At 39.5% G+C, this 24489-nt stretch overlaps 1 protein-coding gene across 4 annotated transcripts in view; it reads left to right on the forward strand.

Moving 5' to 3' along the window:
* Window positions 1-24489, forward strand: part of LOC108283567 — a 68865-nt gene that overhangs the window by 16541 nt on the left and 27835 nt on the right. For all 4 annotated transcript variants that reach the window (XR_005195684.1, XR_005195685.1, XR_005195683.1 and 1 more), the window contains one exon: window positions 4454-4542. The gene's annotated coding sequence lies outside the window, so the exon portion shown is untranslated. The remainder of the gene's footprint in view (window positions 1-4453; window positions 4543-24489) is intronic.

A 24489-nucleotide genomic window follows, 5' to 3' on the forward strand; every position in this document is an offset into this window, starting at 1 on the left:
TTGAGGTGGAGTCTCGCTCTGTCGCCCAGGCTGGAGTGCAGTAGTGCAATCTCGGCTCACTGCAACTTCTGCCTCCTGGGTTCAAGCAATTCTCTGCCTCAACTTTCTGAGTAGTTGGGATTACAGGTATGTGCCAACACGCCCAGCTAATTTTTGTATTTTTAGTAGAGACGGGGTTTCACCGTCTTGGCCATGCTGTTCTTACACTCCTGACCTCATGATCCACTCCTCGAACCCTCGAGTGCTGGGATTACAAGCATGAGCCACCGCACCCAGACTATATATGCCTCTTTTAATGTAGAGAAGAAACCTGCAGTGCAGACATCTATCACACTTGGCACAGATTGGCACCACAAGGAACTCCCTCACAGGACCTACACTTACCTATACTTTGAATAACCCACATACTTGATCACAACCTACTTTCCTATCAGAAAGACTCATGCCACAACATAAAGCTCATTATTCCAAAGCACATAGAACCAACTCTCAATGCAAAGAGACTTCCCTTGTAACAAAAAGATGTTCTCTACCACACTCAGACATACCTCACCTCACCACATTTGACCCACAACATCTGGCCTTGCACCACTACACAGAGACCTGCCATTTCACCCAGAACACTCAGGGTTGGCTCATGGCTTTTTTGTTTTCTTTTTTGAGACCGAGTCTCACCCTGTTGCTCAGCCTGGAGTGCAGTGGTGTGATCTCGGCTCACTGCAACCTCCGCCTCCCGGGGTGAAGCAATTCTCTGACTCAGCCTCCCAGGTAGCTGGGATTACAGGCACCCACCACCACGCCCAGCTAATTTGTGTATTTTTAGTAGAGACAGGGTTTCACCATCTTGACCAGGACTGGTCTTGAACTCCTGACCTTGTGATCCACCCGCATTAGCTTCCCACAGTGCTGGGATTACAGGCATGAGCCACCACACCCGGCCTGCCTCAGGGTCTTTATACACTCCTACCTTAGACTCTTATCAGGATGCAGAGAAGAGGCACATACAGGGAAGTGTAATCCACAATGCACATTCTCAGTCCACAACACATAGACTTGTCCCAAATTTCACAGCTGGCTCACATAATTCCCAAACTTGCTACACAATACTCGGAAGGCCTTACAGCACCTAGAAAAAGCAGTATGATATGTACACTCACTCTAGAACATTCAGATTCACTCATAAGGGACAAACTCAGTCAGTTACATCGAATACCCAATACCACATTGTTTGCTGCACAGAATATGAGGAGAGGGCCTAAATGCTCACACAGAGCTTTGACAGGTGACTTTATTTCTTTGAGTTTGGTTTACCCATTTGTAAACATGGATGCAATATTTACTTTTAGAATATTGCAAGGATTAAATGAGATAACTTCAGGAAAGAATCAAGGTTCAGAACATAAAATTTAGAGGCAGACTTGCCTGCTTCCAGTCCTGGCTCCACCACTCCCTGGTGCTATGACCTGGGCACATTAGGTATTGAAATGCTCTGTGGTAGAGCACAAGGAATATGTGTTTCATGTCTGTCAGACCTGGTTTTGAAATTTGTCTCTGCCACGTATTGGCCATATGACCAGAAGCAAGGTACTTTAATTCACTGATCTTTAGTTCCTCACTTATAAATTGGGGATGATGGTGGTCCCCGCATTCAAGGCTGTTGTAAGGATTAAATGATTCCTGGCATCTTAATCTAACAAGCAAGAATGTGCAGGCACAGACAGAGATTCACACCCAGTGTGTGAGTATATGTATATTATGTACACATGGATACATAGACATGCAGAAGCTCACACAGATGAATATTTGCAAGCGGTAAACATAGGGACCAAACATGTCCACACAGATATAGATGCTATCTTATATGCCTGGACTTGTGTAGAGATAAATACAGGTGAATACAGGTAAGTTCCCGCAGACTTACATATGTACACCTAGACACGGCTACTGCCCCCAAACAAGACAGGATTTCACCCACTGAAATGATGACACACTCAAAACCCACATTGCAGGCTGGGCATGGCAGCTCATGCCTGTAATCCCAGCACTTTGGGAGGCCAAGGCAGGTGCATCACGAGAGGTCAAGAGTTCAAGACCTGCCTGGCCAACATGGTGAAACCCCATCTCTACTAAAAATACAAAAATTAGCTGGGCATGGTGGCGGGTGCCTGTAATCCCAGCTACTCAGGAGGCTGAGGCAGGAGAATCGCTTGAACCCAGGAGGAAGAGGTTGCGGTGAGCCAAAATCGTGCCATTGCACTCCAGCCTGGGTAACAAGAGCGAAACTCCATCTCAAAAAAAAAAAAAAAAAAAAAAAAAAAAAAAAAAAAAAAAAACAAAAAAACCATTACAGGCACATGCACAAAGCACCCTGTAAATGTACTTGCATATATAGACATTTAAATGAACATGCAGATGTACACTCATGCCATGTATACTCACACAGAAACACTCAAGCAGAGTACATTTTAAGAATGTAAGAGACATACACATATTTCTAGATAATACCTACCCAAATACACTCTAAAACATGCATATGTACATATAGATAGCCACAGGCACACAAATGCACAGATGTAGAGACATGCACCCTCACATGTCAACATATGTACACACTGGCATGCACATATCCACATACACTGATCTACAGATGTATGCCTATGTTCATGAAATACAAGTCCTAAATGCACATTGAATATATGAATATACATGCATGCATGTGCCAGTGTCGGTACGTGGATGCATTCACGGACTTAATCATGCCACAAACAGAAACACAGATTTACACATACACAGACATTAGAGACACATGCAATTTATACATATGAAAAACACAGACACCTAACCACAAAGAAGCACTTTTTCTTTCTTTCTTTTTTTTTTTTTGAAACGGAGTCTCAATCTGTTGCCCAGGCTGGAGTGCGGTGGTGCTATCTCAGCTCACTGCAACCTTCGCCTCCCGGGTTCAAGAGATTCTCCTGCCTCAGCCTCCTGAGTAGCTGGGACTACAGGTGCATGCTGCCACGCCCAGCTAATTTTTTGTGTTTTTGGTAGAGACAGGGTTTCACCGTGTTAGCCAGGATGGTTTCGATCTCCTGACCTCGTGATCCACCCGCCTTGGCCTCCCAAAGTTCTGGGATTACAGGCGTGAGTCACTGCGCCCAGCCAGAGGCACTTTTTCAAAGGAGGCTAGGACTTTTAATATGCCCTTGTCTTAATCTCTTCAAGACAGAATGGAAATTATCAAGCTCCTTCTGCTGCATATACTGTATAAAAGTAGATGTGGACATTACCAGAAGGATCTCTAAAAGATCTTGAGTTCACATGTGAGTATGCACACACCTCACAAACCCACATTCAAATGCACTCTCACGTGCAGAGAATCAGAGACATAAAATCACGTGGAATCGCAGGAATAGAAACATGTGCATAGACATGTATAGAAAGATAGACAGACACACACCTCACTGAAATGTCAAACTGTAATATTTAAATGCATGTGTATTGAAGTTAAAAACAAAACCAAACCTGCATTTTTATCCCAGCTCTATCACTTACTAGTTCAATGATTTGGGGCCATTTTCTTGCCTTCTCACCTGTAACATGGGAGTAATATTAGCACCTATCTTTTAGAGTCATTTGAAGATGTAGTGAAATGAAGGGCTTAGCTCAGTGCTTAGAATGTCACAGATTCTGCTGCTATTGCTGGTATATTGCAGCGTGTGTCTGTAGTCTCAGCTACTCGGGAGGCTGAGGCAGGAGAATCTATTGAACCTGGGAGGCAAAAGTTGCAGTGAGCTAAGATCTCGCCACTGCACTCTAGCCTGGGTATTTTTTGGTTTGGGTACAAAGTACTTAGCTAGATAGGATTTGGTTTTTGTGGTCAAGCTGCATGATTATTTCATAGAGATGTATTAATCAACTTTTTTTTTGTAAATGTATTAATAAAGAATAATTATCCTGGTGTGGTGGCTCACGCCTGTAATCTCAGTACTTCGGGAGGCCAAGGCAGGTGGATTGCCTGAGCTAGGAGTTCGAGACCAGCCTGAACAACATGGTGAAACCCCATCTCTACTAAAATACAAAAATAAATAAATAAATAAATAAATAGCCAGGCGTGGTGGCGTGTGCCTGTAGTCCCAGCTAGTTGGGAGGCTGAGACAGGAGAATCGATTGAACCTGGGAGGCGGAGGTTGCAGTGAGCCAAGATTGTGCCACTCCACTCTAGCCTGGGAGACAGAGTGAGATTCCGCCTCAAAAAATAAATACATAAAAAGAATAATTTATTAATGTAGTAATATAGATTATGTTCACAAACAAGGTCACTTCTGAAATTCTCAGTGATCAAAGGGATTATCACAGTCTCTGGCAAATGGAAAGACCTGAAGCAGATATTTCCTGTTAGTGTGGTTTGTTGTTGTTATTACTGTTGTTAGTATTCTTTTCCTCTTTTCAGGAAGAGATGGAAGATTGAGAGAGCAGGGTGCAAGAAGGGGAAGAGGGCTTCGTGCCCAGTGCACCTTAGCCACCTAGTGACCAAACTGAGTAAGTACCGTATTTGTGGATTGCTCAGAAATGTTCCTAAACTTCACTCATTGCAAGGTTGTGTAACCACCCTGGTGAATAAGCATGGATACATCAAGTTGTAGCGATTTCTGCTATATATCTAGAAATTAAAAAGTCATAAAATAAAAAGAAATCTTTGTCTCTAACTTTTCCCCCTGCCACCCCGAATTTCCCTTTGGAATTCACTGAGACTGTTCTATAGCAGTGATCTTCATACTTTCTAATTATTTACCACCTAAAATCATTTTAGAAAATAATCAACTCCATCACACATCTTGAAATGAACATGTGAAATTTCTTATCATAAGCTTAAATATTTCTAGTGTTATTTCCAGCATATTGTGAATACTCATACTTTTAAATTGATTTCATCAAATTTTTGCATGCATTCAGTGAAATAAAAATACCATACTCATTTGATATTCATAATTGTTGATTAAAAAAACACGAACAAGGTCTTCTTTAGCAGTCAGAAATTTTATGTAATTTTTCTATCTCCTTGAACTTGCCATTCCATTCAACTTCTCTACATAATGTATAGTAATGTATGTATTTTTAATGTTTAAAGGCCCTTTATTAGTCACCTTACCATACATGCCTGCAAAAAGCATACAAGAATGGAAATAAATTTTCTGTGACTCTAAGCCTCAAAAGATTAATTTAATTTATTATTTTAGTTTAGTTTAGTTTTTTTGAGATGGAGTCTCGCTCTGTCACCCAGGCTGGAGTGCAGTGGTGCGATCTCCGCTCACTGCAAACTCCACCTCCCAAGTTCAAGCACTTCTCTGCCTCAGCCTCCCAAGTAGCTGGGATTACAAGTGCCCACTACCACCCAGGCTAATTTTTGTACTTTTAGTAGAGATGGTGTTTCACCATGTTGGCTAGGCTGGTCTTGAACTCCTGACCTCATGATCCACCCACTTCAGCCTCCCAAAGTGCTTGGGATTACAGGCGTGAACCACTGTGCCTGGCCAAGATTAAAATTTTTATCATAAAATTATTACTAGTACACACTTAATGCGAAGAACACAAAATATCACACATTTGGTAATTAGTAAAATGAAAAATAATTTGAGACAGTCTTGCTCTGTTGTCCAGGCTGGAGTGCAGTGGTGCCATCTCGGCTCACTATAACCTCCACCTCGCAGGTTCAAGCAATTCTCGTGCCTTGGCCTCCAGAATAGCTGGGATTACAGGTGCGCACTACCAAGCCCAGCTAATTTTTGCATTTTTAGTAGAGATGGGGTTTTATCACGTTGGTGCCGATGGTCTTGAACTCCTGGCCTCAAATGATCCACCTGCTTCCGCTTTCCAAAGTGCTGGGATTACCGGCCTAGAATTAAACTTTTTGATGATATTTTATGAAAGAGTCTAAAAAAATTGCTAAATGTAAAACTAGCACATCATTTTATTTTTGATAATAGGAGGTAGAAAATATAAAGGTTATTTATAAAATGAAATGAAGATTGATTGTTTTTTCTTTTTTGGAGTCAGAGTCTTGCTCTTTCTCCCAGCCTGGAGTGCAGTGGTGCGATCTCAACTCACTGCAACCTCTGCCTCCTAGGTTCAAGTAATTCTCACGCCTTAGCCTCTGGAGTAGCTGTGATTATAGATGCGAGCCTCAACACTTGGCTAATTTCTGTCTTTTAGTAGAGACAGGGTTTCACCATGTTGCCCAGGTTGGTCTCGAGCTCCTAGACTCAAGCAATCCATCTGCCTCGGCCTCCCAAAGTGCTAGGATTACAAGCATTAGTCCTCGCAGTTGGCCAATGATTGATTTTAATTGGAAAAGATATTTTACAATACAGTCTGAGAAAACAGGTTCTAATAGTTTTAATAGAATGATCACATAATTTCTGAAATAAATCACATAATTCCTTCTTTAATTAATTAAAATTTAAATTTTTAAATATTTTTTATACATTTGTACATACTTAAGAGGTACATGTGAAATTTTGTTACATGCATAGAATTTGTAATGATCAAGTCAGGGTATTTAGGGCCTCTATCACCTGAGTATTTATCATTTCTATGTGTTGGGTACATTTCAGATCCTCTCATCTAGCTATTCTGAAAAACACAATATATAGTTGTTACGTATAATCACCCTACTATGCTATCAAACACTAGAACTTATTTCTTCTATTTAACTGTATGTTTGAAGCAATTAATAAACCTCTCTTCATCTCTCCCCTCCTGCCTATAAACCTTTCCCAGTCTCTGGTGTGTATCATTCTACTCTCTACCTCCATGAGATCAACTTTTTTAGCTCCCACATGTGAGTGAGGACATGTGTTATTTGTCTTTTTGTGCCTGGTTTATTTTACCTAAGATAATGACTTCCAGTTCCATCCATGTTGCTGCAAATGATAGGATTTCATTCTTTTTTATGGCCCAGTAATATTCCATGGTTTATATGTGCCGTATTTTCTTCATTCATTTATCTGTGGTTGTACACTTAGGTTGATTCCATATCTTTGCTACTGTGAATAGTGCTGCAATAAACATGGTAGTGCATGTATCCCTTTGATATGTTAATTTCTATTCCTTTAGATAAATACCCGGTAGTGGTATTGCCAATTCCTATACATAAGTTTTACCAGTCTAAATAATTTTTTAGTACTAAAAAACAGTCCAGTTATATTGAAAAGAATCAGCGCCAGCAATATATACTGCAATTAGTTAGATGCTTTTTTTTTTTCCAGTTGATGACACATATTGGTGATTAGTATTGAGAATAGCTGGAAAATAATGCTTAATTTTAAGCATGTGGGAAAAAATGGTGTTCTTAGGCAGATTCATTTAAGACAGAATACATGTGAGAGTTGAGAACCTGAAAGTGGATTCATTGATACTCTTTCTACACAAGTACTTCTTGAAAAGAATTTGTGGGCCAGGCGTGGTGGGACACGCCTGTAATCCCAGCACTTTGGGAGGCCAAGGCAGGTGGATCACCTGAGGTTGGGAGTTGGAGACCAGCCTGACCAAGATGGAGAAACCTCAGTCTCTACTAAAAATAAAAAATTAGTCAGGTGTGGTGGTGCATGCCTGTAATTCTATCTACTCAGCAGGCCGAGGCAGGAGAATCGCTTGAACCTGGGAGGCGGAGTTTGCAGTGAGCTGAGATCACACCACTACACTCCAGCCTGGGTGACAAGAGCGAAACTCCAACTCAAAAAAAACAAAAAAAAAAAAAAAAAAAAGAATTTGTGTAGCAGTAGCCTACTTTGAAGACCAATGTTCTAGTTTGTCTCCTGCAAGATTGTTCCAGAAGAACAATATATTGTTGTAATTGTTGGAAGAACCTATTTATTGTAGTTCATGTTCACAATTGTGCAGTGGAAGTCACTTTTGAATTTCTGCCAGATGCTTCCGTGAGTGATCATGTTTGAGCGAAATGTTCTGGAAGGGATTTTGTTTTGTTCTGTTGATAAATATATATATTGACTAAAGTTGTTTTGTCCAATATGGGAGCCACAATCACATGTGGCTATTTAACATTTGAAATGTGGCTAGTACAAACAGATATGCTGTAAGTATAAAATACACACTGTATTTCAAGGACAGGACAAACAAAGTATTTCTATGTTTGTTCTATGTTGATAACGTGTTGAAATAATATTTTGATGATATGGAATTAAATAATACATATCATTAAATTTAATTTTACCTGATTTTTAAACTGTTAAAAAATGTTGCAACGTGCAAATTTAAAATTACTTGTGAAGCTCACATTATATATATTAGATGACAGTGCTGTTCTAAAGTATATATAGGAAATCTCTCTAAGTTTCTCTAAAACCACTTCTGTGGAAAAAATTGATTTTCCACTAATCTGGTTCAGTATACTGCTATTCTGATGTAACCTGTGCCTTTTACTAGATTTTTGGTTTCCATTTTGGGTGATTTTTAGTAATAAGCAGGAAAAAGTTAAAAAAGTAATATTTCATTAAGAATAGTGGGAAAAATGTCTTCTATTAGTACCTGAAAACTTTTCCAGTATGAGCTTTGAAAAACTTCTTAGTGGTTACATGTAAAGCTTTTCAAACTCTTCATAATTCTAGTGGTGGATAATGCATTCTATTGAAGACATGAAGTATTTAATCACATCTGAAATTTTTAATGTAATTTTTTAATGTAAAATTTAGAGAAGAATACACTTTCAGGTAAATGATGATGCAATGCCTTCATATTTATAGAATTTTAATTTTATATTTACTAATGATCTCTTTTAGACTTATTTAGATATACATTTTTGTTATGTATCATGATATAACAACAACCGTGACCAAATTTGAGCATACACAGACATTTAGCCACCTTCTCGCCTACAGTGACCGTAAAATGCCATTGATTATAAGGTCCATTCTGATTTTAGTGATGTGAAATGTGATTTAAAAATGCATCCTAGAATTGATAAAATACAGCAGGTCATTTATCAAGAGAAAAGGATCATGGAGGACAGAAAGTCAAACTCGAAGACATCAGCCTAGTGAAAACATTTTTTCTATATATTATTGTATTTGCAAAACTTAAAATGTGATTCTCTTTAAAATTTTGTCATAGTCCTCTTAAATAACATTCCATTATGCATCTCATCATGATCGGTATTTCATGGTTTTCTTGGCATTCTGTTAGTTGTTTCCTGGTTTGGAAGCGGGAAGGCTAGGGAAGAATGGTGACAGGTGGGGCAGGGCTGGGACAGACTGGATCTCTCCAGACTGAAAAGGTCTAGTATCTCCATTGGGAGAGCTGCCTTGTGTGAAGCTATGACTTCAGTGACGGTTTTTCTTCATAAGTAGTCTGACAGATGGAGTTCTTGTCAAGGCTTAATTTAGTCTTAACGTAATCAATATATCCTTTCTTGACTGAAGGTTCTAAGAAGGGAAGGAATGAAGATTGAGCAGCTTCCCTAGTTTTTGTTTAATATTATATTTGGGAGGTCAGCAGGATGCATCCAAATTTCACAGGAAGTACATTATCTCAAGAAATCAATAAAATAAAAACGAGATTTGTCAACCAGGAATTACAGAATCTCCCTGATTCTAATGATACTCTTGATGATATAAGGATTTACAAGAAGTAACAAAGTGAATGTTTTTATGCAACGAGAAGAATAAGAGAACCAATGACAGAATTTCTTCTCTTGTCCCTACAGTGAAACGTTACATTAAGACTTAGGTATTTCTTGAGGGTTTATAAGCAAGACCAACTTCATGGGCAAAAGGGGCTTCTGAACCCCTTGCTTACAAAGGTTTCATGCTTGGCTTAATGCTTTGCTGTTACCATCTTGAAATTCTTTCTTTCTTTCTTTCTTTTTTTTTTTNGAAGTTTAGCTCTGTCACCCATGCTGGAGTGCAGTGGTGCAATCTCGGCTCACTGCAACCTCCACTTCCCAGGTTCAAGCGATTCTCCCGCCTCAGCCTCCCGAGTAGCTGGGACTACAGGCACATGCCACCATATCCAGCTAATTTTTTGTGTTTTTAAAATAGAGACAGGGTCTTACCATGTTGGCCAGGATGGTCTAGATCTCCTGACCTCCTGATCTGCCCACCTCGCCCTCCCAAAGTGTTGGGATTACAGGCATGAGCCATTGCGTCCGGCTGAAATTCTTAATAATTTTTATAAAAGGGCCCCACATTTTCATTTTGCACTAGGCCCTACCAATTATGTAGCTGATGCCGTTCAAAAGGAGATACTTGCCAGTGAATAATTAACTGAAGTTGCAAAATTAAATGAGAAGCATTACTTTTCTAATGTGCACTGAATTCTTGCTGTCAGCTTATAACATAGGATTCATAAGCTATTATTGTTACTGTTGTGTTGTTAGGAATCACAGTTGTAGAACAGGAGTAGTTAGTACTACTCAACAGTACCTTATATTGACTCTTCATTTTTCCATGACACAACCTGGGGCATCATCTGTGTTTCTATTTCCTCATCTATAAAATGTCTGTAACATTACACTTGCCCTGCTTAACCCCAGATAAGGCAATTGTTAGAATGAAATTGAAATTCAATTGTGACCTGCAACAGTTGAAACTGTAAAGGTTGAAACAGATGTAAAAGATTATTTATTCCTCTCCAGAGCTTGAAGCCTGGGTGGCAAGCGCCAGCCAGGGGCTCTAGGAATCTGAGTTTGACTCAGTAGTGAGGCTGCTCTAACCCATGAATACAGAGCAAGTATTCCAGGGGGTACTAAAGCCAGGAAATCAAGCCTTTGAGAGTCCAACCAGGGCATCCCACTGCTGTCAAAAGGGCTGGATTGAGGCATCTGGATGCAAATCACAGAAATGCAGATAGGGTTAGAGGATTTGGAAGAGAGGAGAGGAAATGCAGCTTGGAAAGATCCTCTGAGCCACAGCGGCATGGTCACAGGCACTTATCTTGGGCACCAGGATTGAGGAGGGAATGGCCAAGGGTGCCAGCCATCTCAGACTAACAGAAGTTTTCCTGTTACCCAGAAGAAAATTGTATTCAGAGTTGCCATTATTTGAATAAGGAAAGGACTCTCCTGTCATCTGTGCAGGTACCTATTGGTAACTTAGGTCAAGTCCAGCTCTAGTTTGGATCAGAGCCATTTTTTTTCTTTTTTTAGATGGAGTTTCACTCTTGTTGCCCAGGCTAGAGTCTAGAGTGCAGTGGTGCAATCTTGGCTCACTGCAACCTCTGCCTGCCGGCTTCAAGCGATTCTCCTGTCTCAGCCTCCCGAGTAACTGATATTACACGCGCCCGCCACAGCGCCCAGCTAATTTTGTATTGTTAATAGAGACGGGGTTTCACCGTGTTGGCCAGGCTGGTGTCGAACTCCTGACCTCGTGATCCACCCACCTCTGCCTCCCAAAGTGCTGGAATTACAGGCGTGAGCCACCACGTGCGGCCTGGATCAGAGCTTTTTTAAAGCTACCTGCAGTATTGTCTGAAATCCTTACTGTGTTCCCAGACCAACAAAGAGAGGGCACACCTGTCAGTGAAGGTAGGTTGAAAGCTAAGCAATGACCTGATTTATGATATAGGAAAAATTTCCATTGCTTCCCTTAGATCCCAGTTGAGACTGAGGACAAGTCAAGGGAAGGTGATGATATAGTCTTAGAGTTGCAAACAACCCTTAAAGGCCGTTTAGTGTAATCCCTATATCGCAGTTTTGAAATTATCTCTTCTACCTCTGCTTGAACATCTCCGGTACTGGGGAGCTTGGTGTTTTCTAAGGTAGCTCATTCAGTCTCTGGCGATCTTCATTAGATAACTCTTCCTCATATTGAACTGAAATCTGCCTCCTTTGATACAGGTTCTGATCTGTTGGGCAAGTCATCTCCTGCTGATACATGACCCCTTTGATAATTGAAGACAGCACCTATGTGTCATTTAATTCTTATCTTTGCCTAGCTAAGTTTCTCTCAATCCTCATTTGACAATTTTGAGGCTTCTGTTATTCATGCTTTCTCCTCTCAACAGTCCGTGGGCCAAGGTACCAAAGTCTTACATAGTATTCCTGGTGAGTCTGACCATGCATTCCCCAAGATGAACCTCATTGCTCTATTGACCATGTGACATTTATGGTCAGATTGCATTGTTGACTCAGCATAGTTTCTAGACAGTCTAAACCCAGCTGGAAGATGCCCCAGTGCTGCTTCACAAAGAACTATAAGGACAGCCAGTGCTTCCTTATTTCACTACTGAAAACAGGTCCTGTGACACATAAAATAATAAAAAATAATAAAGTGGAGGACAGAATGTTATCTGGTAATATTTTTCGTTGATAATTTTAGTGTCCATTTTTCTTCTATATATTATCCCTAGTTTATTCGTTTGTCATTTCCTATGCTGCCTGGGACCAGGCCCAAGAAAATATGGAAAAGTGAAAGTTACATAAGATTGAGGAGTTTTATTAGTCATATGCATTGCTCACAATAAATCAGGAGTGAACTTGAAACTGCCTTTCTCTCTTCATGCCCCCCACCCCCAACCAATGTGTTAGGAATGAATGACATTGCCTGCAAATAGAGGAAAAGAGAACTTGGTCACTTACAGATATAGCATTTTTAATTTTTTCTTCCACTAGATTAGAAAATATTTGACTAGCAAATTGTAGTTGTATATATTTATGGGGTACAGTGTGATTTTTCTTACAGTTTAAGTTCTGGGGTACATGTGCAGAACATGCAGGTTTGTTACATAGGTATACACATGCCATGGTGGTTTTCTGCATGCATCAACCCGTCACCTATATTAGGTATTTCTCCTAATGCTCTCCCTCCCTTAGCCCCTCACCCCACTGACAGGCTCTGGTGTGTGATGTTCCCTTCCCTGTGTGCATGTGTTCTCATTGTTCAGCTCCCACTTATAAGTGAGAAACTGCAGTGTTTGGTTTTCTGTTTTTGTGTCAGTTTGCTGAGAATGATGGTTTCCAACTTCTTCCATGTCCCTGCAAAGGACATGAACTCATCCTTTTTTATAGCTGCATAGTATTCCATGGTGTATGTGTGCCACATTTTCTTTATCCAGTCTATCGTTGATGGGCATCTGGGCTGGTTCCAAGTCTTTGCTACTGTGAACAGTGCCGCAATACACATACGTGTGCGTATGCGTATCTTTGTAGTAGAAAGATTTATAATCCTTTGGGTATATACCCAGTGATGGGATTGCTGGGTCAAATGGTCTTTCTGGTTCTAGATCTTTAAGGAGTTCTAGATCTTTAAGGGATCTTTAAGACCACACTGTCTTCCATAATGGTTGAACTAATTTACACTCCCACCAATTGTGTAAAAGGATTTCTATTTCTCCACATCATCTCCAGCATCTGTTGTTTCCTGATTTTTTAATGATCGCATTTCTAACTGTTGTGAAATGGTACCTCAATGTGGTTTTGATTTGCATTTCTGTAATGACCAGTGATGATGAGCTTTTTTTCATATGTTTGTTTGTTTTGAGACAGAGTTTCGCTCTTGTTGTCCAGGCTGGAGTGCAATGGTGCAATATCAGTTCACTGCAACCTCTGCCTCTTGGGTTCAAGCGATTCTCCTGCCTCAGCCTCCCCAGTAGCTGGGATTATAAGCATGTACCACCATGCCCAGCTAATTTTGTATTTTTAATAGAGACAGGGTTTCTCTATGTTGGTCAGGCTGGCCTTGAACTCCCGACCTCAGGTGATCTGCCCTCCTTGGCCTCCCAAAGTGCTGGGATTACAGGTGTGAGCCACTGCGCCTGGCCACAATGTGATATTTTGATACATGTTGACATTTAAAATGATTAACTCAAACTGACAAATCCATCACCTCACATACTTAATCTTTCTTATGGTGAAAACATTTAAAATCTACTCTTTTAGCTACTTAATAACTTTTTGTGGTGAAACATTTAAAATTTACAATGCATAATTATTTATTACAGTCAGCATTCTGTGAAATAGATCACTAAAGCTTATTCCTCCTGTCTAACTGAAACTTTGTATCCTTGGATCAACATCTATCCTTCTTCCATTCCTCTAGATGTTCACTAAGTTTGTTCGCTACATGGGCTAAAAAGTGTGATATATTCTTTATCTAATTAACTAAGTAATAATCCCCAGTAGAATGTAAAGAAAATGTGATTTGGCAGATTTTTGTTTCATATAGTTGGATGAGAGAGAGCTCCACCCTTGACATTTACTATATTTACTGTTCTGTCTAACTCCCTTCTTGGGACTGGAGTTCCTGCAGTACCTATCTTATAACTGCATTTGTTCCCACATATTGACTCACTCCAAAGCCAATTTCAAATATGATTCCTTCTTTTTGCCCTAAGATTTGTGCTCTGAAAGATAGAGCATGTAAGCTCCTAAAGCACAACCAAATTCATCTTAAGAAGGAAAGATAAATACATTTTCTCTGCAGTTTCAAAATTTTCTACAATAAATGCCTAGAAGTTTTCTTAGTAGGAAAAATAATAAATGCAACAAAAACTTTGTTGTATTTGGAAGTGTTCTGAAAAAAACATTTAGGTATGAGGTAAGATGGGCCAGAATTTACATTTTTTTCAAAGCTTGAAAATGTCTGAACTGATGAATAAAGAATTACACTGGGGCCGGGCACGGTGGCTCACATCTGTAATCCCAGCACTTTGGGAGGCCGGGTGGGCGGATTGCCTGAGCTCAGGAGTTCAGGACTCAGCCTGGCCAACATGGTGAAACCCTGTCTCTACTAAAAATACAAAAAAAAAAAAATTAGCTGGGTGTGGTGGCGCACGCCTGTAGTCCCAGCTACTCGGTAGGCTGAGGCAGGAGAATTGCTTGAACCTGGGAGGCGGAGGTTGCAGTGAGCCGAGGTGGCGCCACTGCACTCCAGCCTGGCGCCTGGTGATGGAGCAAGGCTCTGTCAAAAAAAAAAAAAAAAAAAAAAAAAGAATTACATTGGCCTTCATTGAATCCTGCCCTGCCTTTTCATGCAGAACAGCACAGGCATTGTAAACATGTGAAGCCAGGTGTACTGGCTTTGATTTTTGTTTTCTTCCAGCTGGCAGTGGGATAGGATGGCTGTGCCCAACTGTCTTCACTAAGAGCTGCCTTATTTTTAAAGGTGTGAAATTGGCTATGGAAAGCAAAATTCCTCTGGTTGTGCCCTTGGGACCCTGGCCTATTTGGCCACATTCCATCCCTGCCCTGGTCTCTTCCCTACTCTTTGTCCAGCGGTTTATAAGGAGCAGAGTATACAGTGGATGACAATATTTTATGCGGCTAAAGGGGCATTTCATGATCCTTTTCAGATAAACAAACTGGGATAGAAGAATATAAAATATTAACTTCCACCCCAGAAGAAGCCACCTCATTTTTGTTTTAATGAAAATTTGTTAAAGTTATGAGGTTAAAAATTAATAGAAATGTTAGGGAAAATATGCTTCTTGTTTAGAGAAAGTGGGACCATCAACCAGCAAAAGTATTTCATTGAATTTCACTTGAATGGCTGCAGGCGAACACTTGATCTAAGAGTGGTACAGATCTCTTTGTCTTTCTGTTCACCCTCTTTCTCTTCCCTCAACCTAATCAGTTAAGGGTCAGCTCTCTGACATAATTGCAATCCATTTTATTCAGACTATGGAACATCTTATTACTGAGTGCCAGATAAGTACCCCATTGCTGTCTACTGTCAAACAGGAAGTCAAAAAATAAATTCAACATCTAACTTCACTATTAATTAGTTGGGTGATCTTGATCTCATTTCCAGTTTTCTCCTTTTTAAAATGGGAGGAACAATAATATTTGCTGTGCCTTCTTCACAGGGTTATTGTGAGGGCAAGTGAGAAAGTACGTATAAACACACATTATAAAATATAATGTGATATATAATTGTGGAGTATTATAATTGTTAATTGTAATATGTACAAGTAACTTTTTAGATGTGGAAAATAATATTGTATTGAATGTTAGTGGCATTTATTGCCCCAGTGAAATTATTACAACTGTAGATTTTAGTGTATAATTCTGATTCTCGGATAAAATTTGCAGACATGTTTTGATGTACTTTATAAAGATAAGAGTCATTCAGCTGAGTTAGACTCCAACATTTTCTTACAATTGGTCACTTTTCATGAGTGTTAAAAAAGGTGGTGTACCCAATTCTGAAATAGCTTTTAGGTGACAACCCTTCATATGTGACACAGTTGTCTAGATGTTATATTCCAAATATCTATAGTTTAAGGAATATAAAACTTTTTAACATTAGGAATTTTCCAAAACATTTTGTAATCCTCCTGAGTAATGGGGATGGGAAAGTTTTGTGATACATTTTATTTTCTCTAATCTTGAAGTTAAACGATTTGGTTCATTTTTAAAAATAGTGAATAACGGGAAGAGGCATTGTAGCTTGCAGGGCAGAATGGGTTTATGCTGAAGCACACAGGTGCCAGTGCAATGAATTTGATATTGACTCCTCCAATGAAGACTGGAGGAGCCAGAACAGAGGAGTAATTTGAGGCTCAGTGAACTGCCCAGATATCAAGTAAGAAGGAGGTACACAGTATGCAGCTTCTCCAGGGGAGAAGATTCAGTCTCTACAAATTACAAGTAGGGGAGGAGGAAAGACAGTGATGGAAGGAGGAAGAGAAGTAATGTTTGTGGGTAACTACTTGAAAAGTATTTTAAGTTTTGCAGTTTTAATTTAATTTAATTTTATTTTATTTTCGAGACAGGGTCTTGATCTATCTCCCAGGCTGGAGCGCAGTGGCACAGTCACAGCTCACTGCAGCCTTGACTGGGCTCAAGTGATTTTCCCACCTTAGCTGCCTGAGTAGCTGAGACCACAGGCTCCCATCACCTTGCCTGGGTAATTTTTTCTTTCTTCTTAAGATGGAGTCTCACTCTGTCACCCAGACTGGAATGCAGTGGCATGATCTCGGCTCACTGCAACCTCTGCCTCCCAGGTTCAAGCAATTCTCCTGTCTCAGCCTCCTGAGTAGCTTGGATTACAGGCATGTGCCACCACGCCTGGCTAATTTTTGTATTTTTAGTAGAGATGGGGTTTCACCATATTTGTCCGGCTGGTCTTAAACTCCTAACCTCGTGATCCACCTGCCTCAGCCTCCCAAAGTGCTGGGATTACAGGCATGAGCCACTGTGCCCAGCACCTGGCTAATTTTTAAACATTTTTAAAAATGTTTTTTGTAGAGACATGGTCTTCCTATGTTACCCAGGCTGGTCTCAAACTCCTGGGCGCAAGTGATCCTCCTGCTTTGGCCTTCCCAAAGTGTTGATATTACAGGTGTGAGACACCATGGCTGGCCAAGTTTTGAAGTTTTAAAAACATGTTCTACAAGTCCATCACTGAATTAATAGATAAAGAAAATGTGGTATATATACACTATAGAATACAGTTCAGCCATAAAAAAGAAAGAAATCTTGTCATTTGGCACAACATGGATGAACCTGGAGAACATTTTGTTAAATAAGATAAGCCAGACACAGACAAACAAATACTGCATGATCTAACTCATACGTGGAGTCTAAAAAAAGTTGAACTCACGGAAGCAGAGAGTTGAATGACATTTGCCAGGGACTGGGGCAAGGAGAAGGGGGCATGGGAAGACGTTTGTCAAAAGATCCAAAATTTCAGTTAGACAGGAAGAATAAGTTCAAGAAATCTATTGTACAACATGATGAATATGGTGAATAACAATATATCGTATTCTTGACAGTTGTCAAGAGGGTAGATTTTAAGTGTTGTCACCACAAAAATAATAACTATGTGAGGTAATACATATGTCAATTAGTTTGACTTAGCCATTTCACAATGTATACATATTTCAATAAAGCATCATATACACGATAAATATATGCATTTTTGGTCAACTAGAAATGAATTAATTTTTAAAAAATACATCTATTGATAGAGGACTGTTTTTTATTTCAATAGTTTTTGGGGTACAGGTGGTTTTTGTTTACATAGATAAGTGCTTTGGTGGTGATTTCTGAGCTTTTGTTCACCGGTCACCTGAGCAGTATACACTGTACCTAATATGTAGTCCTTTTTTTTTTTTTTCTTGCTCTGTCGCCCAGGCTGGAGTGCAGTGGCATGGTCTCGGCTCACTGCAACCTCTGCCACCCGGGTTCAAGTGGTTCTCCTGCCTCAGCCTCCTGAGTAGCTGGGATTACAGGTGTGTGCTACCAAGCTCAGCTAATTTTTGTATTTTTAGTAGAGACAGGGTTTCATCATGTTAGTCAGGATGGTCTTGAACTCCTGATCTCGTGATCTGCCCGTCTTGGCCTCCCAAAATGCTTAGATTACTAGGCGTGAACCAGCGTGCCCATCTGTAATATGTAGTGTTTTATTGCCCACTCTCCACCATCCTTTCCCCCTGAGTCCCCAAAGTTCATTATATCATTCTTAGGCCTTTGCATTCTCATAGCTTAGCTCCCACTTATTAGTGGGAAAAGACAATATTTGGTTTTCCATTCCTGAGTTACTTCACTTAGAATAATGGCCTCCAGCTCCATCCAAGTTGCTTCAAAAGACATTATTTCATTCTTTTTATGACTGAGTAGAATTACATGGTGCATATATACCACATGTTCTTTATGTATTCATTTGTTGATGGGCATTTAGGTTGGTTCCATATTTTTGCAATTGATAATTGTGCTGCTATTTTTTTTCCCATTTATTTATTTTATTGCATTTTAGGTTTTGGGGTACATGTGAAGAACATGCAAAATTGTTGCATAGGTGCACACGGAATTGTGCTGCTATTAATATAAACATGCATATGCATGTGTCTCTTTTGTATAATTACTTCTTTTGTTTTAGGTAGATGCCCAGTTGTGGAATTGTTGGATCCAATGGAACTTCTACTTTCAGTTCTTTTAGTAATCTCAATACCGTTTTCCATAGTGGTTGTACTAGTTTACATTCCTACCAGCAGTGTAAAAGTTTTCCCTTTTTACCACATCCATGCCAACATCTATTATTTTTTGATTTTTTAATTATGGCCACTTTTGCAGAAGTAAGGTGGTATTTCATTGTGGTTTTAATTTGCATTTCCCTGATAATTGGTGATGTTGAGCATTTTTTCATATGTTTGTTGGTTGTATGTATATCCAATAGAGGATTATTTAATCCAGGAAATAATCACCGCGAGACCAAAGCAAGACGCATGTTATATAAAATAAGACTTGACAACCTCAGCTGATCTGCCAGCGGGCAGAATACATTTTGAAGAGGCTTCAATGTCTTTCCATGGCTGGATAAACAATTTGCTGAGGTAGAATTTCAGAGGAAACAAGAAGAATTGTTTTGTAGTCAATGCAGGTTTTACGGGCTTCCTAAAGAGATTAAATGAAAACCTTGTTATAGCTCACTAATACTTTATTAATGTAGCAAGCATATTTTGCTTTTCACATTTTTCATTTAAACTTGTATTTGTGAATATTACTAAATGTCTTAGGATTAAGGACTTTTAAAGAGCCTTGTTTACAAAGCCCCATTATTCGGTTTCCTGCAGCAACTCAGAAAGGAGTCTATATAATCTATCCCACAGGCCTCCTTATTACATAGGAATTAAAAAATGATAAAGGAACCGGGCGGGGTGGCTCATGCCTGCAATCCCAGCACTTGGAGAGGCTGAGGTGGGTGGATCACCTGAAGTTGGGAGTTTGAGACCAGCCCAACCAGCACCATGAAATCCCACCTCTAGTAAAAATACAAAATTAGCCGGGTGTGGTGGCCCATGCCTATAATCCCAGCTGTTTGGGAGGCTGGCGCAGGAGAATTGCTTGAACCTGAAAGACAGAGGTTGAGGTGAGCTGAGCTCATACCATTGCACTCCAGCCTGGGCACCAAGAGTGAAACTCTGCCTCAAAAAAATAAAATAAAATAAATAGATAAAGGAGAGTTGGAAGAGCTTTAGGAGGAACTTGGCCAAAAGGAACAGAGATGTTTGCAATTGCTTCTTCACTTTTGCCACAATCATCTTCTTATCCCCCTCCCCTGATCCCTTGGTGAGGATTATCTTAAGGACAGGGCATAGTAGGAGCTCTCCCTTGCTCTGGATTCTTCCAGTTCTTTAGGATCTCTCTGTCACTGCCTTTGCCTATAGTGCCACTTGTCCTCAATTCGGCTGTTCAATACTCATCCCATCTGTTAAAGCTCATCTCAAATGCATCCCTGTTATCCCTTCCACCGTAAACAAGAAACAAAGTTTTCAGCAATCTCTGGTGTTTCCACATCTTGAATAGTCAGTAGTGACATCACAAAATCCTATCAACTCCAAGGTCTAGAGGAGGAGGTAGAGGGAACAACGCTCCTAGATGTTTTGTGAGGAAGGGCCTCTCTGTCTCTAACATCAATAATACTTCACTTGTCTATTGGTCCAACCACCAGGCATAGTCGTTTGCTTGTATCTTCACAATGTGGTGCAAGAATATTACCAGGTTAACTGGGCTCTGTGCAAGCCCCATAGTAGATATTCCCTGACTTTCGCTGTATGAATAGCTTGTAAAAGTATCATTGATTATGAACGCTGTTTCTTACTTTTTTTGTAAAAAAATTGTGCCCAACTCATATCAGGTAATGTAAAATTGGACAAGCAAAAATGCATTAATTTTCTAGGTGAATAGAAATTTTCTCACCACTGTGCAATTAAAGCAGAATAAAGAGAAAACACTCAAGTGTTGGAGTTTGTCAAAACTGCCTGTCACTTGTCCTTCCTTCATCTGTGTGTCCCTTTCTTACATACATCTACTCAAAACGATATAATAACAAATTATACAGATACACAGCTGTAAAAATATGTGATATATCCCGTAATATTGCACAATTCATGTCTGTGAACACAAAGATTTTGTCATCTGTTTCAGCTGTTTCTATGTTGCCGCCACATGCACCTAAGCATCTTATGGGTAGAAGTTGTATCTTCTTTATGTCCCATGGAGGGCCTAGCACAGTGCCTTCTATAGAGATGTTCAGTCAATGAATGAATGCATGAAGAATAGAATCAGTATGTATGTGTTGGCATGTATCCATGTGTTGGTTATTTGCACAGTTATGTGGTGTAAAGTGACAAGCTATAGACAAGCCAACATTGAATGGGACAGAACTGTCTCCAGGTTAACATCAACACAAACCATGGAAGAGAATAATTAAAAGAACAAAGAAGTACCCAAACACACTGACCCACATCTCTTTCTAGTACACACAATTGCGTGTTAGAGAAGCACACGTTGATAGTTACTAAGGATCTCTCTTTTAAAAAAGGCTTTTTTGTTACCACACATTCCTGAATGTTAGGCAGGTGGCTATTAGTATTTGTGACCTTTGCTGACACTTATTTCCTCAAAAAAAACATGAGAGACTAAGGAGGTTGTATAACCAAGCAATGGCCTGTGACACCCCAAATAGCCTTTTGTTTAACACCAAGTCTGTTAATGAGGCATCTGATTGCTCCTACCAGATGTGTGGATCGTTCCAGAAATCAATGACTCCATTCAACTGGGAACCTCCTGAGTTAATTCGGCCTCTAGTCATCTCATTCGGCCTTTAGTCATCACATCTCATCAATGTGGTGACATTGATGGTTGAGGAAGCATCAAATAAGCTATCTAAAGCCTGCTACTCCAACAACAAAAAATCCCAACAAAGTGAGAATTAGTTATTTTAACTATTTAACATAAAATGTAAAGTTTCTGATATGTTTGGCTAGGTGATATGATTGAATTGCTGGCAACATAATTTTCTTTGTTATATACATGAGTAGAAGAGGAAGTTCAGTTTCTTAGTTGTTTTCAGGATTAAATACTGTTTTGAAAATCAAGAAAAGGGAAAATTAGGACAGATGCCACCTTTTCAATTACCAGTCTCTTTCAGGATAGTGAGAGCAGACTAAGATTCCAAAGTCTGTACTAATTAGAGTCTATGCTACTAATTATCAGTATAATTTGGGACAAGCCTTCCAGTCTTGGGCCTTAATTACCTTGTTAGTAGATCCAGACATTGGACCAAATATCTATGGACCTTTTCAGCTTTGAGTGTTTGTGACTTTGTGAAACATCTTAGCCTTTATTGTTTTATACAGTGCCATGCTGGAGTGATAACCAATAGGGCAGTAAGAGCCATATATTTTGGGGGTTATTTGAGCATACTCCCATGGTGGAAGAGTGCCTCAGCTTCTAGAGCTGTGCTGTCTAGTACCGAGGATGGATAAAATGTAAAATATGTACCACATCTCCAAGATTTAGTCTGAAAAAATTATAAAATATTCCATTATTTTTTCTGTTTATTATGTGTGGAAATGATAACATTTTGGATATGTTTGGCTATATAAAATATATTATAAAAAATAATTTACCTGTTACTTTTCACTTCTAAAAAATATACTATTCCAAATATTTAAAATTACACCCATGGCGCCTATATTTCTACTGGGAAATCCTGGTCTAGAGAGTTACTCCTGCTACATTTGACCTGAGTTCAAGTTCAAAAACCTCCCAAGGTTGAAACCATCCAAACTAGTTGCACTTAGTCTTGGATGTACACTGGAATCACATTGGCATCTTTTGAAAAATATGGGCCAGAGCTCAGTGGCTCATGCCTGTAATCCCAGCATTTGGGGAGGCCGAGGCAGGCAGATCACCTGAGGTCAGGAGTTCGAGACCAATCTGACCAACATGGAGAAACCCCGTCCCTACTAAAAATACAAAAGTTAGCTGGTTTTGGAGGCGCATGCCTGTTATCTCAGCTACTTGGGAGGCTGATGCAGGAGAATTGCTTGAACCCAGGAGGCAGAGGTTGCGGTGAGCTGAGATCGTGCCATTGCACACCAGTATGGGCAATGAGAGCGAAACTCTGTCTCAAAAAAAAAAATGAAAAATATGATTCTAATTAAACTTACTCATAGTGATCTTTCTTATATGCTCTGATTTTTTTCTGTAAGGCCATGGGTGGTGTAATCATAAAAAAATAAGACTTTGTTATATGTATGCCAGAAACTTGTATACATCCAAGTTGGACAGCTACTGGATTAAGGGGGCATGAATCACTGAAGCAGGCTTAGTGATTGACACTTAACCATTCTCAAGGGCAAAACTGTTTAGCTCTTTAGTACTTAAAAATCAAGCAAACAGACAGGAATTAGTATCTTGAATTAATTTTGTCTTAGCTGCTGCTTCTTGTTTGAGTTTCTGAAAATCAGTTTATTACATTCCATCTCATCTCCCATCGTCTCCCAGGGAGATACTTGACATTGCTTGGTCTGTTTTCAGAGGGGAAAATGGAGCTCAAGAAGTGTGACTATCTCCTAGGTAAAGAAAATTTCTTCCAGCAGATTACTTTTTCTACTGGGGGATTTTTTTTAGACTCCTAATATAATGAAGGAAGTAAAAGTGGGCAATGTGGCTAGATAGAAATTGGATGGACCTCTAACATGGAACAAGCAGCCATCGATTTCATGTTGATTTCTGGCATCATAGGCTGTTTTTTAGCCTCATCCTCAAATTTTGGAGTTCACTCTCACTGAAGTCTGCCATCCTTATATGATCATAAGATCTATAATTACTTGTGGTTAGGCTCTAGATGTGGGCCTTAGGTAAGAAGGGAAGCTGCTCTTTCCTTTTCTAATAGTCCTCTTGATTCTCAGAGCCATAGCTACTTGCCCAACTCCTATGGATGACTAAAATTGGAGTACTGGTAATGAATTTAGAGCAGATTTTCAAAATAACTAAAAACTCTAAGCTTTTAAATCAGACTCTATTGAATTGTATCTTGTGATCCTGGTAAATCATACAGAACTTCCTGACACCACAGGTGCTTAAAAAAGAGATGGTGAGCTACTGTGTTCATGAATGTCCATATTTGGTGCCACCTTTAGTGGTGGTGCTATCTTGTCAAGGTAGTAAAGAGTTGATAAAAGTTCCGGTAAATAATCCTATGTGTCCACAGTGCCTTAAAACTCTACCAATCCTCTGTCTAAGGTTTTTGATCAAATACTACTTCCCTGAGTGAAAGATTAAATTAAAGGTGTATTTGTTGTTTTAGTTGTTTTGGAGTGGCTCTGGTACTACTAGCTGTATGGCCTTGGGCAGATAACTTCTCTGATCTCCACCTGTAAAATAGGAATCATGATATTATCCACTGCATAGTCTTGTGAAGATTTCATGAGTTGCTTTACCTATTTCCCACACCTTGCACAGTGATGTCTCCAGAATAGAAGCTAAAGAAAGGTTGGTAGAATGAATAGATGAATGAATTCGTGAATATTAATCTTGTAAAAGTTTATGCTTACAGAATTGCCCTCTGTTTGGGTCAGTCTAAAGGTACCAGAGTTTAATTTGGTAGCTAACTCTCAAAGCCTAATTAGTTTCTCTATCAAATACTTAAATTCAGCTTATCTCCATTCCCCTGGCATTTTCTTTCTTTCTTTCTTTCTTTCTTTCTTTCTTTCTTTCTTTTTTTTTTTTTTTTTTTTTTTTTT

The sequence above is a fragment of the Cebus imitator genome, unplaced genomic scaffold, assembly GCF_001604975.1.
Source record: "Cebus imitator isolate Cc_AM_T3 unplaced genomic scaffold, Cebus_imitator-1.0 Scaffold262, whole genome shotgun sequence".
Classification (NCBI taxonomy): domain Eukaryota; kingdom Metazoa; phylum Chordata; class Mammalia; order Primates; family Cebidae; genus Cebus; species Cebus imitator.